Source organism: Balearica regulorum, chromosome 3 (genome assembly GCF_011004875.1).
Source record: "Balearica regulorum gibbericeps isolate bBalReg1 chromosome 3, bBalReg1.pri, whole genome shotgun sequence".
NCBI lineage: Eukaryota > Metazoa > Chordata > Aves > Gruiformes > Gruidae > Balearica > Balearica regulorum.
In genome coordinates this window covers 116,850,276-116,866,524 of record NC_046186.1, presented here as the reverse complement: position 1 = coordinate 116,866,524, position 16,249 = coordinate 116,850,276, and the positions used below count along the sequence as shown (strand labels likewise).

General features: G+C 41.3%; 1 long non-coding RNA gene across 1 annotated transcript in view; it reads left to right on the top strand.

Moving 5' to 3' along the window:
- Nucleotides 1-16,249, top strand: part of LOC142601168 (uncharacterized) — a 187,994-nt gene that overhangs the window by 118,651 nt on the left and 53,094 nt on the right. The window lies entirely within an intron of this gene.

The window sequence follows — 16,249 nt, the reverse complement described above, 5'->3', positions numbered from 1 at the left end:
TTTTTTTTTTTTGGAGTTGTAACTGTGCTGTGGTGGGTGATTGGAAAAAACCCCTTTGATTAACATAAAGCGACGAATTGTGGTCACGTTTACACTATTTGTAGGTTTATAGGAGAGCATTATATTCCAGCATTATAGTGAGTTTAAAATCATGTATCTTCTGATGTCTGGTTTGCAAAAATTGTTAGCTGACCAGGCAAAGAACATCTGAATGGCTAATGGAAACTTTCTCTTCCCCCTAAATGGGGCAGTTGTCTAATTTGTTTAGCTAAACTACATTAGCCATACTGAAAGTTTTATTATCACAGTCAAAAGCAGGAAGCAGGGAACGGACATACTGTATTTTTAAAATTAAAGCAATTTTGAAAAACAAACTCAGTTTCTTATTGATTAGTTCAGTTGTTAGATTAGAGGCTCATTACTTTTAATAATAGGATAATAGTAGCTAGAAATGGAAAAGATCTATTAGATCATTGAGTCCATCCCCATTACAAGGGCAGGATATAGTCAGGTATATGTGGATGGATGTATCAAATATTAAATTCATATGACACAGTAAATCCTCTGTTTCCTTCACAGAGTGCTGATGCTAAGAGCTTTGACACTGAGTTGTTTACTCTTAAAAGCAGCTTCTGAGCTACCTTCTGGCCAGCTCTTAGGCAGATGTTTAGTTGGGAGAGAAGGATCCCAGGAGCCCAGTGAGGAATAAGGGCATGGCTTGGCCTTCTTTCCCCCGCAAAGCTGGCTGCCTGCAGCCACTGGGAAGCATGTTTCAACATGCACTCAAACACAGCCAAGAGATGCCTCTGCAAGACTGAAGTCCTGCTCCAAAGTTGTTCTTTTTTGAGCAATAAATTGGTTACGTGTTGTGGTGGGTTGACCCTGGCTGAGGGCCAGGTGCCCACCAGAGCCGCTCTATCACTCCCCTCATTCACTAGACAGGGGAGAAAAAGTACAACGAAAAACTTGTGGGTCGAGACAAGGACAGGGAGAGATCACTCACTAATTATCGTCACAAGCAAAACAGACCGAACTTAGAGAGGGAATTCATCTAATTTATTACTAAGCAAAACAGAGTAGAGGAATGAGAAATAAAGTCAAATCTTTAAACACCTCCCCCACCCCTCCCATCTTCCCGGGCTCAACTTCACTCCAGGCTTCAACCTCCGCTCCCCCTCAGCGGCACAGGGGGACGGGGAATGGGGGTTACAGTCAGTTCATGATGCGATGTTTCTGCCACTTCTTCATCCTCAGGGGAAGGACTCCTCTCATTGTTCCCCTGCTCCAGCATGGAGTCCCTCCCACGGCAGGCAGTCCTTCATGAACTTCTCCAACGTGAGTCTCTCCCACGGGCTACAGTTCTTCACAAACTGCTCCAGCGTGGGTCTCTCCCACGGGGTGCAGACCTTCAGGAACAGACTGCTCCAGCGTGGGTCCCCCACGGGGTCACAAGTCCTGCCAGCAAACCTGCTCCAGCATGGGCTCCTCTCTCCACAGATCCACAGGTCCTGCCAGGAGCAGGCTCCAGCGCGGGCTTCCCACGGGGTCACAGCCTCCTTCAGGTGCCTCCACCTGCTCCGGCGTGGGGTCCTCCACGGGCTGCAGGTGGAATCTCTACACCCCCTCATCCTCCCTCCATGGGCTGCAGGGGGACAGCCTGCTTCACCATGGTCTTCACCACGGGCTGCAGGGGAATCTTGCTCCGACGCCTGGAGCACCTCCTCCCCCTCCTTCTGCACTGACCTTGGTGTCTGCAGATGTTCTTACATCTTCTCACTCCTCTCTCTGGCTGCAAAAGCTCTCTCTAACTGTTTCTCTCTTTCTTAAATATATTATCACAGAGGCGCTGATTGGCTCGGCCTTGGCCAGTGGCCGGGCCCGTTTTGGAGCCGGCTGGCATTGGCTCTATCAGACACAGGGGAAGCTTCTAGCAGCTTCTCACAGAAGCCACCCCTGTAGCCCCCTGCTACCAAAACCTTGTCACGCAAAACCAACACACCTGTAGAGCTTTGTGATAAAGGCCCTCCCTGAACACTTCATTTCTAGTGAGTATTCCAAGTACCTCACCTCGGTGCGTTGCATAGCCACTGCCTTTTTCTGTCCCCGCTGATACTGAATTGCTTTTTCAAAGTGTATAGTTACAGTGAGAGGAGCGGAGAGACTGAGGGGTAGTTCCTCCTCACTCCGTAGTGGCAGCGGGGTAATGGGGTGACACGGGACACCAAGGTGCCAAATCCAGTGGTGTGTTAGTTTTTTGTGCACGGTGCAGCAGCTGCTGCGGAGACATTGAGAGTCAGGTGAGATGTGCAAGAAGGGAGTGCATACCAGATGAATCATTTTTCCCATCTGCTCAGCACCTGGTTTCAGGTAATTGATCTTAAACCACTCCATCTCTCTGCACATAAGTTTTGTAGCAAACAGGCCTATTTGGAATTGCAGTCCCCTTCCCCGCAGAGCCAATCCCCTTCCCCACGAACTCGGTTTGCATTTTATGCTCCGTGATGTTTATGGGGAACGTATGAAGTTTGTGGAGGTTTTTTGTGAACATTATGCAAAAGGGAGTGGGGGTGGAGGTCTTATTTCACGTGTCCATGATTTAGCTTCTGTGAAGCTTCATAGATGAGGAAACCGGAAGGTTTTCCCAGATGTATGAAAATACCCGCTCTTAAGAGACTGCCTTCAAGGCAATCAAATAAATTTATTGGGCATATGGGGGTCATATTGACTCCTCATGGTTTTTTTCATTTATTCCTCACTCTACAATTATGATGGTGGAGAATGGGAAGACCTTGAGCTTAATGGATTACTTATTTCACTGCTACATCTCAAAAAAAGGGAGGCTGAGGGCATGAAACAGTTGTATTAGAATGGACTGTTGAGAAGCAGTAGTGTGGTTAGTTTTTTCAAATATTAGATAAGCTCAGTACCAAATCCTACAGTTCACTTGCACTGTTAATACTTATGTCTGTAAGCAGTCCCTTTATCTTCTCTAGGACTCCAGTAAATCTACCGATGTGAGTAAGGGAGTACTGAGACTACTCAAACAGGTGAGGAGGCGTATTAGGTTCAATAAGACTAGTCTTGTGCATAAAGATTAATCATGGCACTAAGCATCTGAAAGATTTAAGGAGAAAGTCAGCCCTTTTTGATTCTGTCCTCATACTGATTTTGGGGAAATTGCTAAATTTAGAGCAATTAGATACATTGGAAGTAATTAAATGCAAAAGTGCTGTAGCAATTAAAATGGGAGTCCAAGCTGCATGTAGAACAGTTCGAACATTTTATGATGTTTCTTGATTTCCTTATAACTGCAAGAGTTTTTCCAGATTGATGCCTTCTGGAATTATGCAACCTGCATTTTTTTTTTTTTTTAAATTGTTCCATGGTACCCCTAAGCAGTTTTTGCTGTAAAGTGAAATCTATTTTTTTTTTAAAAAATGTAAGTATGGACGTAATAATTTTAAGTCACAGTGCACTGCACATGCCCAGAAGAACCTCGATCACTTCCAAATTCAAGGACTAATAAAAATTGGAAGCACTCCAGTAATTTTAAATTACTTTGCACATTGAAGAGTGATTTAAAATCATTGAACTGATTCAATTTTTTTTATATATGCACTTCAATTTGGAAGTGAGTCAGATGGACAGCAGCATGCTGAAGAGGTTTAACACATATTGAACTAATTTAAACATTTTTAATTCAAGAAAGAGAGAAAGGAGGAGTAATGAGGTTCCTAATAGGAACCCAGAGAACACCCCCCATTTACTGCCACTGCATGGTTAGGAGTAGGATGATAAAACAGGTAAGGAGTGACCACCATAATCAAGGGGTCAGCTTTTTCAGTATTAGTGTGATAGTGAGACAAAGGACCACCAGAGCTGGTGGGATCTGGATGAAGCCCTGTGGTTATGCCTAATTTATTACCACTATTGTTTTCAAAGAGATTTACACAACTGTGGATTTTGTTTTTCTTTTTGCACATCTAGCTGACAAACAGGGAGGACTGACTGGCTTGGGGAAAAATACACATGTGCATACATGTATGCAAATGTTGGCAATGTGTAATTTGGCTTCACAACATTTGCTACCTGAGAGTGGTATATATGCAGGAGAAAAAAAAAAAGTTGGCGTATGGAACTGCCTGGCAGCATGTGAATATTACTTCAGCATTCATGCACTTATGCATAAAATTAAAATAGGAAAAGGCTTCTTTTCTCCCAAGACAAAGACACAAGAACTATTCCGAGGTTAATGCTCTTAAAGTTCCACAATCAACGTTTTACATGTTCTTCTGCAGAAATAACAAAAAAAACCCCAAAAACAAACAAACAAAAAAAAAGGGTAGAACTTTCCCATCAATAAGTTGCTGTGGTCCTGCATAGCATATCCAGTGGGAATGTGTGATTTTGGTATCTTAGTTGGGGTTTTTTGAACAGATGAAAAACTAAAGCCTTTACATAGAGGGTGCAGGTAGAAGGGGAGAAAAACAAAGAAAAATTTAAAAAAAAAAAAAATCCAAAGACTGGCTTTGTGAAGAGGCCAGTACTTTTAACTTGACTCTTCATGCAGAAACAAACATATTTTCTGTTGCAGAGGGAGCAAAGGAAAGCGTTAAGAGAGAGATGTTTGAACTCATGCCTTTCCTTTGAACACTCAATCACCCCTTGAGTAGGATTTTGATTCCGGGGTTCTGTTTTAATCTAAATTTGACATGGTCAGCAACAGTCTGATTGTAGTCATAGTAAAAAAACTGAGCTGAGATACTGTGCTCAGAAGTCCAATAGGAACAGAAAGATGGGATCTCCTCTTTGCCCTCTTATCCTGTCTTTTTCCTTGCATCAAGGGAATTTCACTGTGGATATGAGTATGTTCCATTAAGTCAAAATCCCACTTCAACAATACAAATCATACCATGTATCTCTGTGTTTCCATAGAGCTTCTTGCTGTGGCTTATACTTGGTGTAAACTCCTACTGTCTGTCTTCACCAGAAGGACAGGATACCTTCACACACAGTCTTATACATTTGGATGAACTGACTGACTACTAAAATTGACTTAGCAGTCGGAGCTATTTAACTTCATGTCAGCTAGGCTAGGATAAGCTTTCTTCTAACCATATATTTAACCATGGCCAGCTGACAAGATGTGAAAGACAGTTTTTCTTTGCAAAGCCATGTTTCGCTTCTGTGTTACCTTATTCAGCTCCTTTAAGGTGTGCTCTAACACAACCTTACTTTTAGTGGTAAACCACTCGACCACTGAGTGTTTGTAACTACAGAAAGAGGAGACAGGATTGCTGCCTTCATATAAAATATTCTGTTTTGCATCTTCCATCAGGAAGATGTTTTGCATTCTTACTGTGGAAATCAGAGGCCCAAGCTTTTATCACATTAACTTGTCTCCATGCTCTTCCAACACTGTGGAGATAATAATCCCTTTACTTGCAGCTATACAAGGGTCTTTCAGGAAGGACTGAAACCTGCCATAGCCTCCAGACTACCACCAGTCTCAGATTTCTGACCATCCTTCTTTTTGTTTCTCACTTTGTGAATTCCAGTTCACTCTTGTGCTTTTCACTGGTTGATCAAATCTTAACAGCATCCACCTACCTTTAACTCTGTTGAGCAGTATCCATCAGTTCCTGGTTAGGAACAGGTTGTTCCCCACAGTACTTGTGACAAACTACAATCTTAAGACTTCAAGTAAGAGGAGAGTTTCCGTAGGCTGAAGACCTATTTATGTATGCCATCCTGAGCTCATCCATGCCTACTGAGGAAGAGATCACTGACGTTCAGGCAGCAGTTAGCTTTTCTTCTTCTGCTTGGGTTTGGATGCAAGCAGGAAACCTGGTACAGCTGGCCGGCACATGGGGACTTGAGATCTCTTAGTAGTACCCAGCTGCTCCCAGATGATGAGTAAAAACTGAAGATCAGCATTAGGCAGCCATGGATCGCCCTTTCTGGTCTGTGTTGCAACAACTTATGTTTGGCAAACAACAACTTCAGAAGGCCATGCTGCTGTTTATTGTTCGTTCATCATGTGTAGTTTTTGATCCTGAGTATGTCTTTCATAGGGTGATTTCTAGTTCTCTCACCATCTTTTGTTGAGCTCCCACAGTTTTGATGATATGTTGTTTTAATTTATATCAAATTAGATAGCCTCTCAGACACTGCCATAATTATTGACCTATAATGGCCACTTCACTTGAAGTCACTAGGGAATTTTGCAGTCCAACAAAATACAGGCCCCAAATGCTAAAGATTTAGCGAGAGGAATCCCCCACCCTGGCTTATGCATGATTTCTTGCTTTTACACTTTTCTCAGAAAGTTTATTAATGTTTTCACTTAAACAAACAACTACCCACACTAGAAATCTATCCTAAATGTGCAGAAAGCCTGCTTCTGCCTCTGACAGCATTTGTTCAAAAGTAATACAAATATCTGGCCCTTAAAGTGGATTTTTCCCACTCAGAGATAGCAAAGATAGCATTGTCAACTCACCTTTTAAAACTACTTAGGGTTTCTTTAAGAAGGTGCTCTGTCTTGCAGAGGCAGCAAAACAATGCAGTAGATATGGTGGCTATTCATTTTCATTTAGCAAATAAATCAATACTCACATAAAGCCTGAGTAACTTGTTGGCACTAAACTATGCAGCCCCATTTTCACTGAAATTTGTCAAGCTTCAAGCACGTGGGCTTTTTTATTTTTTAAAAAAGGGATACATGTTTTCATGTTGCATTACATGAAATTGATACCAATAATCAATAATAATCAAGTTATTAATCCTCTCCATATATTCCAAGGGAAAAGAGTTTTCTCAACATAGAGTAAGTAGAAGTCAGAACAAAAAGCCTCACTAAACCTCTGTGTGAGATTGAGAGAGGGATGCTTCATTCTCTGCAGTTTACAGGCGTATGTTATACTGTACGCACCGTCTGCAAGCACTTTAGAAAATCCTGGATGCTTAGCATAGCCTTAAATCAGGCATATTGCCAATTGTGGATTAAGTAGAGGATAGCTGGGTCATTTTCCTAGGAGTTCCTTTACAGTTCAGTCTCTTTTCTTGGTGTTAATGCTTTTACCGCCGTTGGGTGAAGGGAGGAGAGGCTTGGAATACCCTGCCCTAGGGCCTCCTAAACTGTGCATCTGTCATGGATCATGTCATGGAACAGAAATGTTTGTTTTTGCTCCCATTCATTTCAACTGGCAGCCAGTTATTATTAGAATGAAAAATTAAGCTATTATGCAGTGGAAGCCTTGCTGGCTCTATCAAATTTATGGAGTTAATACAGCAAAATTATCCTTTATAGCGGGTATAAGCAGCTGTATGTATAATGCAGACCCTTTCTTGATCAGTCCAAATACAAAATGGCAGCCTTGTTTTCAGTATGATTGTTATAGCTCGGTAACAATGTCACCATATTTCAGAAATTTCGAGGGAGCAGTTACTGAGTTAAGAGTAGCATAGGTAACTTGGTTAGAGATGTAAGTCCATCCTCAGATCTTCAGGAACTGCCAACGTGGTGAGTTGTTTTCAGAAGGGGAGAAATCATAGAATTTCTCAGGACTTTCCAAAACATTTATTTTCAAGTGCCCCTGACACTTTGTTTGCTGGAGGGGGTTTTGGGTGGATTTTTTTTTTTTTTTAATAATGAGGGAATTGGCTGTATCTTTTACTAAGAAAAGAGAGGAGTGAATTGTTTTATCGAGCTTCTTATCCTCTTGAGAATCTGAGTTCTCTAAGTCTAATGACTCATACACCCTTAAACATGAAGCATTCAGTAGGAACAAGGTGCCTGGTGAAAACAGAAGGGTAAGAACTATGCAGAAGAGGAAAGGCAAATGAACAAACAGAAGACATATCCAAGAGGAAGATAATTTTAATAGTGCTCGTGTACTTGAAGTTGTACCTCCTCAAACGTACTGTTAACACTAATGCTGTACATGGAGGGCAGTCTATTGCGCTAAATTCAGATTTTTCTCTAGCTAAAGAAATTCCAGATCCACCTGAGTATTGAAGAGACTTACTCGAGTGTGCCAGTGCAGTAGAAGAGATGTTTATGGTACCAAAAGTTCGCCCCCACTTTCTCCTCTCACTTGGAAAATAATTGTAGTGAAGGTGTCAAGATGGGGTTAAATGGACTATCTGCACTGCTATGGAATTGTCTTTATAGCAGATACCATCTTCATAACACGTCCTCCAGATGTGCTGTTTCAGTGTCTTATTGGCACATTCGGGATGGACTTGAAAATAAATAGAAGCAAGTTTCTAGTATTTTGTATTGTGAGTAGACCCATCTTTGGAACTAAGCAGTTATTTTACAAAAGTTATATCACAGGAAGAGAGAATAGGGGAAGAAACAGCATCTGAGTGAGAGAGAAGAAAGAAGATTTCCAAAATTAGAAGTGCTTTGTGGGAAAACCTAAAGACATGTAAAGTACCTGAAATACTGAGCCATTCAGTCATTCCTGCTGAAATTATCCCCATGGAGTTTATCAATCTGTGTGTACAGTATCATAGGGGACCAATTAATTGCACTCATAGTTGCCTTTGAGCTATTTTGAAAGTAGGAAGAACTCATTTTGTAAATGGTTTAAACAGCACTACAGTCATTACATACAGTTTCTTGCAGATACTGTCTTTATAGTAGATGGAAGGACAGAAATATTGTTACACTTCATGATTTCTAATGAATTTTGAAGAGAAACCTAATAAAAAGAAATTACAAACTGGTAATTAAATACAATATATAGTTATTAAAAATAAAAATTTGTTGTGCCTCAATCCTTGTCTGGAACATGGACAGTCAGAGTTCCTTCCTAGTGTTTAAAGAAATTGCTGTGAGGGGCAATCTTGAGGAAAGTAAGTAAAAAATCCTTGGCTGTAACAAGTAAAGGTTGCTTGAAAAAAGAAGCAACAACCTCATTAAAAGTGGAGCTGGCATTCAGAATTCAGTGGGAGCCAGGTGTGGTTCATCTTCTAATGAAACCCCTGGTTAGCTCAAGTCTGGAGATGTTAATAGAAGACAGCTGGGTATCTGCCACAGTTTTCTGCACCCACCTCCTTTGCCCTTGTTTGAAGCCCTCTCTGACCAGCTTCCTCAGGAGCCAGGTATGCCTAAACTTTGCTTTGCTGTTCCCTGGTGCCTCTCTGGGTTACAGGGAAGGTGCTGATCCCTGGTGTCCTTCTGGGGGGCTGCTGACTGTGTCTTTGGTATGTGGAAGTCTTCTGGACAGGACAGTTTGCATCTAGCTTGGGAGAGTGTTATTTGTTTTGCTGCTGGTTTTGCCTTGGTAGGCGCTTCTTGGGGTAGCACCAAGTGTAGGAGAAGACTCTCCTACTCCTGTTGAGCAGCAAAGAGGAGGCAGTGAATGTTTCTTGGGTCTCTCTGTAGAAATTTGGAGGAATGATGCACAAATCTGGCAATCACTTTCAACAGAGATTACTGACTGGCTACCAGCTTTGGTATTTGGAGAGCAATCATCATATTGCCTTGTGTTTATATGGGAAGATCCATCCAAAAGGAACATGGAGATGCTGATTCTGGCTTATATTTTGCACAGATGTGGTCCAAAGTGTATGTAAATTTGGCCCTAAAGTATATTTTATGGCTCCCTTACAGATCCTGCTACTCTATCAGAGTTATATGAACAGGCTGAAGTGCCAAAGACTATCAGGCCCTGAGTAATGATAAAGTGAAATAACTGGTTATGCAGAAAATTTATTTATTGGTGATGGGCAACAGCTATGATACTCTGTTTGGCGATGCTGCCAACCAGGAAACACAGAATACCTTATTCTCCTTCAAAAATGGTCAGAACATGGGGAGACATTTGCAAGTTTTGTCAGAGGAGCTAATTTATGCTAATACCCTCTTTTAAAAGATAGGAGGGTTTGGATCAAGTTGGAAAGATGGACCTACTGAATTACTAATACTGGTCTCTTCCTAAATTATCTAGGGAGAGCATAGAGATTTCGCATTTAAACACTGACATAGCCAGTTCTTGCGGAGGTCATGAGTGCCAAGGAAAGCGAACAGCACGTTGCTTTTTGTTAATTTCCCATAATCCAGAATTTGCAATGAAATGGAAGTTGAAGTATTGTTCACCTTTAGATAAATCTAAAGGTCAGAAATTGATGAAATGTATAGAGGAATGATGGTCTTGTGAGTTTTGGAAGGGCATAAATCCTGGGGATTGTGTTACTTCTGGCTAAACATTTTTCTGTTCGTCTTGAAGGGATATGTTTTCATTTTAGCCTATTAATCTCAGTATATCTTTTTTTGACACAGATCTATTAGGAATTTTAGAGACTACAATATAGACTCCAGATGCTAGGTGTTCCTTCATCTTTTTGGTACACACTTTAATCCATAACAACCAACACATTTATTTTATGAGCCTTCACAATCAAGAGAGTCTTAATATCCTTTCTGGCAGGTTTTCACTCTTTGATTTCACATTATATGGGGGACTGGTTACTTTGAACATACTTTGAAAGCCTCAAAAGTAACTCCTTTATGGTAACTTCTTTACATCTCTATGGTAAATCCTGTTTTACTTTTAAAATGTGCTCACAAGCACATGTATAGAAGTGTAGCTGCATTATAAGCTGAATGATAACACATGAGATTGTGCGCTGGCAGTGCGTTGTAGGTTGACAAGGTTGACTATTTCACACAGAGGGACCAAGCCTCATTAGAGATGTCCGTCATCCAGGCAGAGCCTCCCTCTCCTGGTTTCGTGACAGTCCTGGTCCTCAGCAGTGAAATAAAACACATGCTGATCAAATGGCTGTGTTGTCCTGCGTTATCAGTTGGTGCTCGCAATACATCTCTCCTACAAAACAGCTCCGTCACCGAGATCTGCTGTTACGGGTGAATGTAACCATAGGTTTTCTTCTAGTCCTGGAATTTCAGGCTAGAGATTCTTTATTTTATTTCTCTGAATGAAATTGAATTCTGTGTTGGTTTTCACTAGTGTGCCTCAATTGATGGTGAGTTGGGGTTACTGCAGGCTTATGTGAGTGCAACTCTGAACAAATTTTGGCTCCTGGCGGGTAGAAAACTTTCCTCTTTTTTTTTTTTTTTGGTCTCTGCATCTGTGTGTGCCTCTGTATCTCCTTCAGAAATGCAACTGTTAGAATTTGTAAATCTTACCAGTGAAAAAATGACATGCAGGGAAAAGCAAGGATGTTTACCCATTGCTGAGCTAGACAAACATCTTCATTTCAGTGAATCAGAAAACAAATCAAATAAAGAAAGAAACCCTCTGATGAACTCCTCCCTTGCTTCCCTTCACCCAGCTCATCTGATGCTGAAGTGAAATACATTTCTACAAGTACAGTCAAGCCATAAATTGAACAATGAATATCTTGTCCAGTAAAGCTCATATCCCAGCTGGGGTTTTCAGCAGCAGCTTGAGCAACATTTCTGAGGGGAAGACCTTTATGAAGGAGATTAAGGAGTGCCCGCATTCAGCAGGCACTGCTCTTTTCCCATATGACTGGAGGAGTAATGGCTGTGTGCGAGATCCAGGCTGCTCTCCTGCAGGCAGAGAAAAAGGGGCACTCAGGTTCCCGCTATTTATGCTCGGGAACATTTGGGAGTGAGTGGGGCTGTAGGTTCACCTTCCTCTGCAGTGACTGGTCTGGGTCGACTGAAACGTACTGGGACAAGTTTTTGAAGGTGTTTTTTGTGCCTTGTTCTCCTAGTGCTTGTATCTTTAAAAATGTGGTCCTTTCCACTGGAAAGTACACGTGTGCTGCTCGTGGTCCCTCTAAGGGTCAGCGCAAGAGGGATTTTGTGCTAAATTCTGGTCCAGGCTGTAACTCATCCTTTTCTGCAGTCTCTAATAGTGCTAGGGGAGCAGAAGTTAGCCCTGCAGATCTGCTTTTGAAAGCCCCCTCCTCATGATGTGATTTATACATGCACTGATGTGAGTCTTTTGACTCTGCTGTACAATGGAAATGATATACTAGGCGTTTCTAATATGCCACTCAAGGTGCCATCTTACTCATTTTCTTACTTGTTCGTCCCTCTTTGTTGCTAAATAACTGGCATCTGCATCCATATTGGTGATCCTGAGAGGGCCCCAGGAAAAGAGATAAATCCAGCTGAATGTTGCATACTAAAAAGAGCCCACACATTGCTGCCCACATTTTTTTTTTTTTAAAACTGCTTGGATTCTTGCCAGTGGCTTGGAAGGAGGCTGGATATGGACTATTGCATTTTCTCTCTGTCAAGAGAATGTGTGTGAAATTTATTAAGGTTTTTTAGTGATAAAAATTAGAAAAGGAGGGGTGCACAATAACAGGTTCAGTGCTAGTTTGAGGCTACGATGGTTTAAACATTTTTTTAAATTATTTTTCAGGTAGTTGTCATACTCCATTTGGTAGTTGCGAATCCGTAACAGCAAACACCTTGGAATTGTAGTGGATTAAGGCTTTGCATGCTATGCAAATGGTGATACAGGAGGTGAGGGCTGCTGTACCTGTACGAGGGAGGGCCTGAGCACCAAATTTTAACGTACATTGTAACTCTGTTAATGTTGGCGACTGCGGTGCCTCAGAAAGAAGCTGAAGACCCAGAGGACCATTGCAGTCTTAAAAGCCTGACATTAAAGCAAGCTACAGATAGACAAAGCTGCAACAGAACTAAGAGGCAGAGGATCTACATCAGATTTTTCCCCCATGCTAAGATACTGAAGATTATTCATGTTAACACTGCTGCCCTGCAAATACAGATGGGGATTGCTCTTCTTTTTTCATTCTGTGAGTGGCTTGTAGGGTTGGGGGTTGGAAAAGAAGATAACCCATGTTTCACTGCAGCTATCCCAATACTTTAGCAGGGGGAAAGCTTACGCTCACATTTTAACTGTGTATTCTCTACACAGACATACAGAAGCACAGACGTGCAGATAATGTCGCCCACATCTTGCCCTGACTTCAGGACCATGAGCTAATTTTATAACAATTGACGGTGACTTAAACTAATGTTGCTAGGGTGCTGTCAGTGATGCTGAATAAATAGGGAAGGACTTGAGGAGAGCAGCAAACAGCAGCTGTGACGACTTTTGTTCTGAAGCTACCTCTGCATGCCAGATTTTACCCTCCAGGCACAGCAGCAGAGCACGACTCCCACCTGTTATCTCTCACCATTGAGGCTTGCTTCTTTCTGTTTAAGTTAGGTTAAATATTTCCCCTTTTCCCAGGATTCAGAGCTCATCAGCCCAGCTGTGGCACACAGTTTTGAAACACAAAACAGCTGGAGACATAATGTGAACAAAGTTCACCTTTTCTTGTTTATGTTTGAAAGCTGCTGCACTGTTTATGGGATGATGCATTTGTTTAAATGAATGTCCAGCTATTATTGATTTTTCCTCTCCCCCTCTTTTTTATGGTTGTGTCACTGGTGTCGTGCAGCAGAAATCTCTCGCTTTAGCACACCTGCACACATATTGACTGTGGAAAGAATTAGGCCATGCTCTCCCTACAGTTGCTGTGGTGAAACTCAGGCATGGATTTACCCAAGAGACCTTGTGGAGTCTCTCTCCATCTTTTTGGCATCCCCGCAGTTTGTGCATCTACCCATTGCATAGCACATCAAAGGGTCACCTGGGTATGTGGCCCCCTTTTCTTACCCTCTTTCTCCTCTCCTTTTTGCCCCCATCCTCTGCTCATACTTACATCCTTCTGGGGTAAACTTCTGTAAGAGGGAGCAAGAAGCAGGGATAGCAATTGAGAATTTTGACCTCTTTGTGCATTTGGAAAACTGGTAGCTTGGAGATTGTAAGTCCTGAAGGTACCATTATCATCATCTAGTTTGCCCTACTGCCTAACACAGGGTATCAGAGTCTCAGCCAATAATTTATTTGACATACCCAACAACTTGCATTGAACTGAGATTTCAGTCTTAAGAATGGCAGCTAGCAGCATTGGGAATGCAAGTTTTGAGGACCTGCTACACCTTTCAAAAGTTTTTATTTATCCTGATCGTTTACAATTACTGTCTTGTTTGGTTTCGAATTTGACAGCTTCAAACTTTTATATGTTTACAGTATTAACACTGATCCAAATTATTGCTGTGATTGCTTATTTTTACTGAAAAGAGAGCTGTTTGAATCCCTGAAGTTGTGTAGGTCTGGTTGAGATAAGAGAGAGATTGTCCTAATGTGCAGGTACAGTGGTTGAGGCAGCAGTGTTAAATATCAGATCCTTCAGGGGTAGGAAGCCAAAAAGTATGCAGTGGTGGGATTTAGCGTGCCTGCTTCCAGGTGAGGTAAAACCCCATTGTCTCGAGTCCATCCTGTAGCAGTAAGAGAAAGAAGTACCTCTGCTGGTCAGTTCAGCCTAGCGTGGGGAATGTATTGCTGTTTGGAGATGTCCTTTTCTCTTTAGAGCCTGCAGAGACGGCCTGTACGATCACAGTTAGATGAGGCACTTTTCCATGGTTAGAGATGGCCAAGAACCTTTTTTCCCACTACCATTGCAGAATAACTTACTTAAAAGGAAACTTTCTTCCCAACTTCTCAGAGAAAAGTTGGCTTATGCCTTAAAACCTGGAGATTTACGTTCTTTAAAATGTGTGTGGGTTTTTTAATCCTGTCTAATGTAACTATAGATGGTCTTGGTAACCATATAAATCCCCTGTTATTCTTTGATTCCAGCCAAGACCTTGGCCTCAGTGATATCTGGTCGTAATGAGTTCCACTGAGTTACAGTGAAGCTAATTGTATTTGATATGGCTCCAGTACTCAATACAGGGAATAAACGTGCTAGGGATGGAATTCATCTCCATCCAAAGGACTTGAGTATATTGTGTGGGTCTCCTCAACAAGCCAACATTTATTCTTAGCAAACTGATTGTAGGCATGACCTGTCTCATAATCTGTTTTTTCTTGTAGGGATAGACCCTGCTCTCCCAAATGGCAAGCAAGGCAAATGAAAGTTGAAAATACTTCTGGTTAAGATACAGGCTGAAACTTCTCCAAATGTTGAATTTAATCTACAGGCAATGTTTCCCTTGAGAAACTTTTCTTCTAAAAGATTGCGCGTGTGAGTGTTTTCATTTCTGCTTTGTCACTTGCCTGGGTTCCAGTCTAATTACAAGCAGGGGGTACCAGATGCATAATTTTTGGAGATACCACTCTTGGGAAAAATTGGTTTTCTTCCTCTTCTTTTCAAGAGTCACAGAGGTTACGGAGTTGTAGTGTGTGACACTAAATCACTCATCCTGACCTGTCCCTCAGACCTTTAGAAGTCTGCTTTCTAGTGGATGTTAAAATCTGAAGTTATTTTTTCTTGAAGAAACTTTAAAGTTAACTTTCAACTTGAAGTTTCTTTAAGGAGAAAATGAGATCACTTTTATCAACCCTGATCTTTTGCAATCTCTAACTAATGAAAATATATTTATATGCCAAGGACCTATTACCATTGTCTTCCTGAGAGTCATTTAAATTGACAGCATGCATCTGTGTCCTATGTCTTGTGGGTTTCACATCTTGGAGAATTTTAGGGGATTTTTCAAGGCATATTTTGACTTTTCACCATTTTCCTCCTGCCCCAGAACTTGAATACCATGAGTATAATGAGGCTTGTGTTGTTTTACTTCTCTATGTAGTATGAGCTTAAGGATTAAAAAAATAAAAAGACAATCCCCAAAATATTTGAAGCATAAATATGAATGTGACTACCTATATATACCTTTTGTTCCTCATTATTCCTATTCTTTAGCCATGAAAACATCAGATTCCTGTAAACATGACAAATCCACGTTCCAGTGAAGCCTGTAAAAGTCGTTGAAAGGCCATCTTCTCCTTTTAGTTATAGTAATGTAAATCTGGAATAACTCAATTCGCTTAATTTGAATTGCATGAGTTGACATAGGTGCGGCTGACACTGGAGGCTGGCTAGCAGTTCCCAACACCAGGAAATCATGAGGTCACACTTGCATCTTGGTCCAAAGACAGCTTTGTCTTCATTCCAGGTGAAGCCACACCAAAAAAATTATTCATAATTTATTTTTTTTCTGCACCTGTAATTTAGTCACAATTAACATGTGGGATATAGAGGCATCAAAATACTTAAAGCAACAACAGCAGGTTTAATCATTATTGCCTAATAATGTATTACTAGAAAAATACATAGAAAATCTCCTTTCCCTTTTCTTTGAGTAAGAATAATAATGTTAGATATGTAAAAAGTTAGACTGAAACCCTTACAAAAATTGCTGAGAGTGTATTTTCAA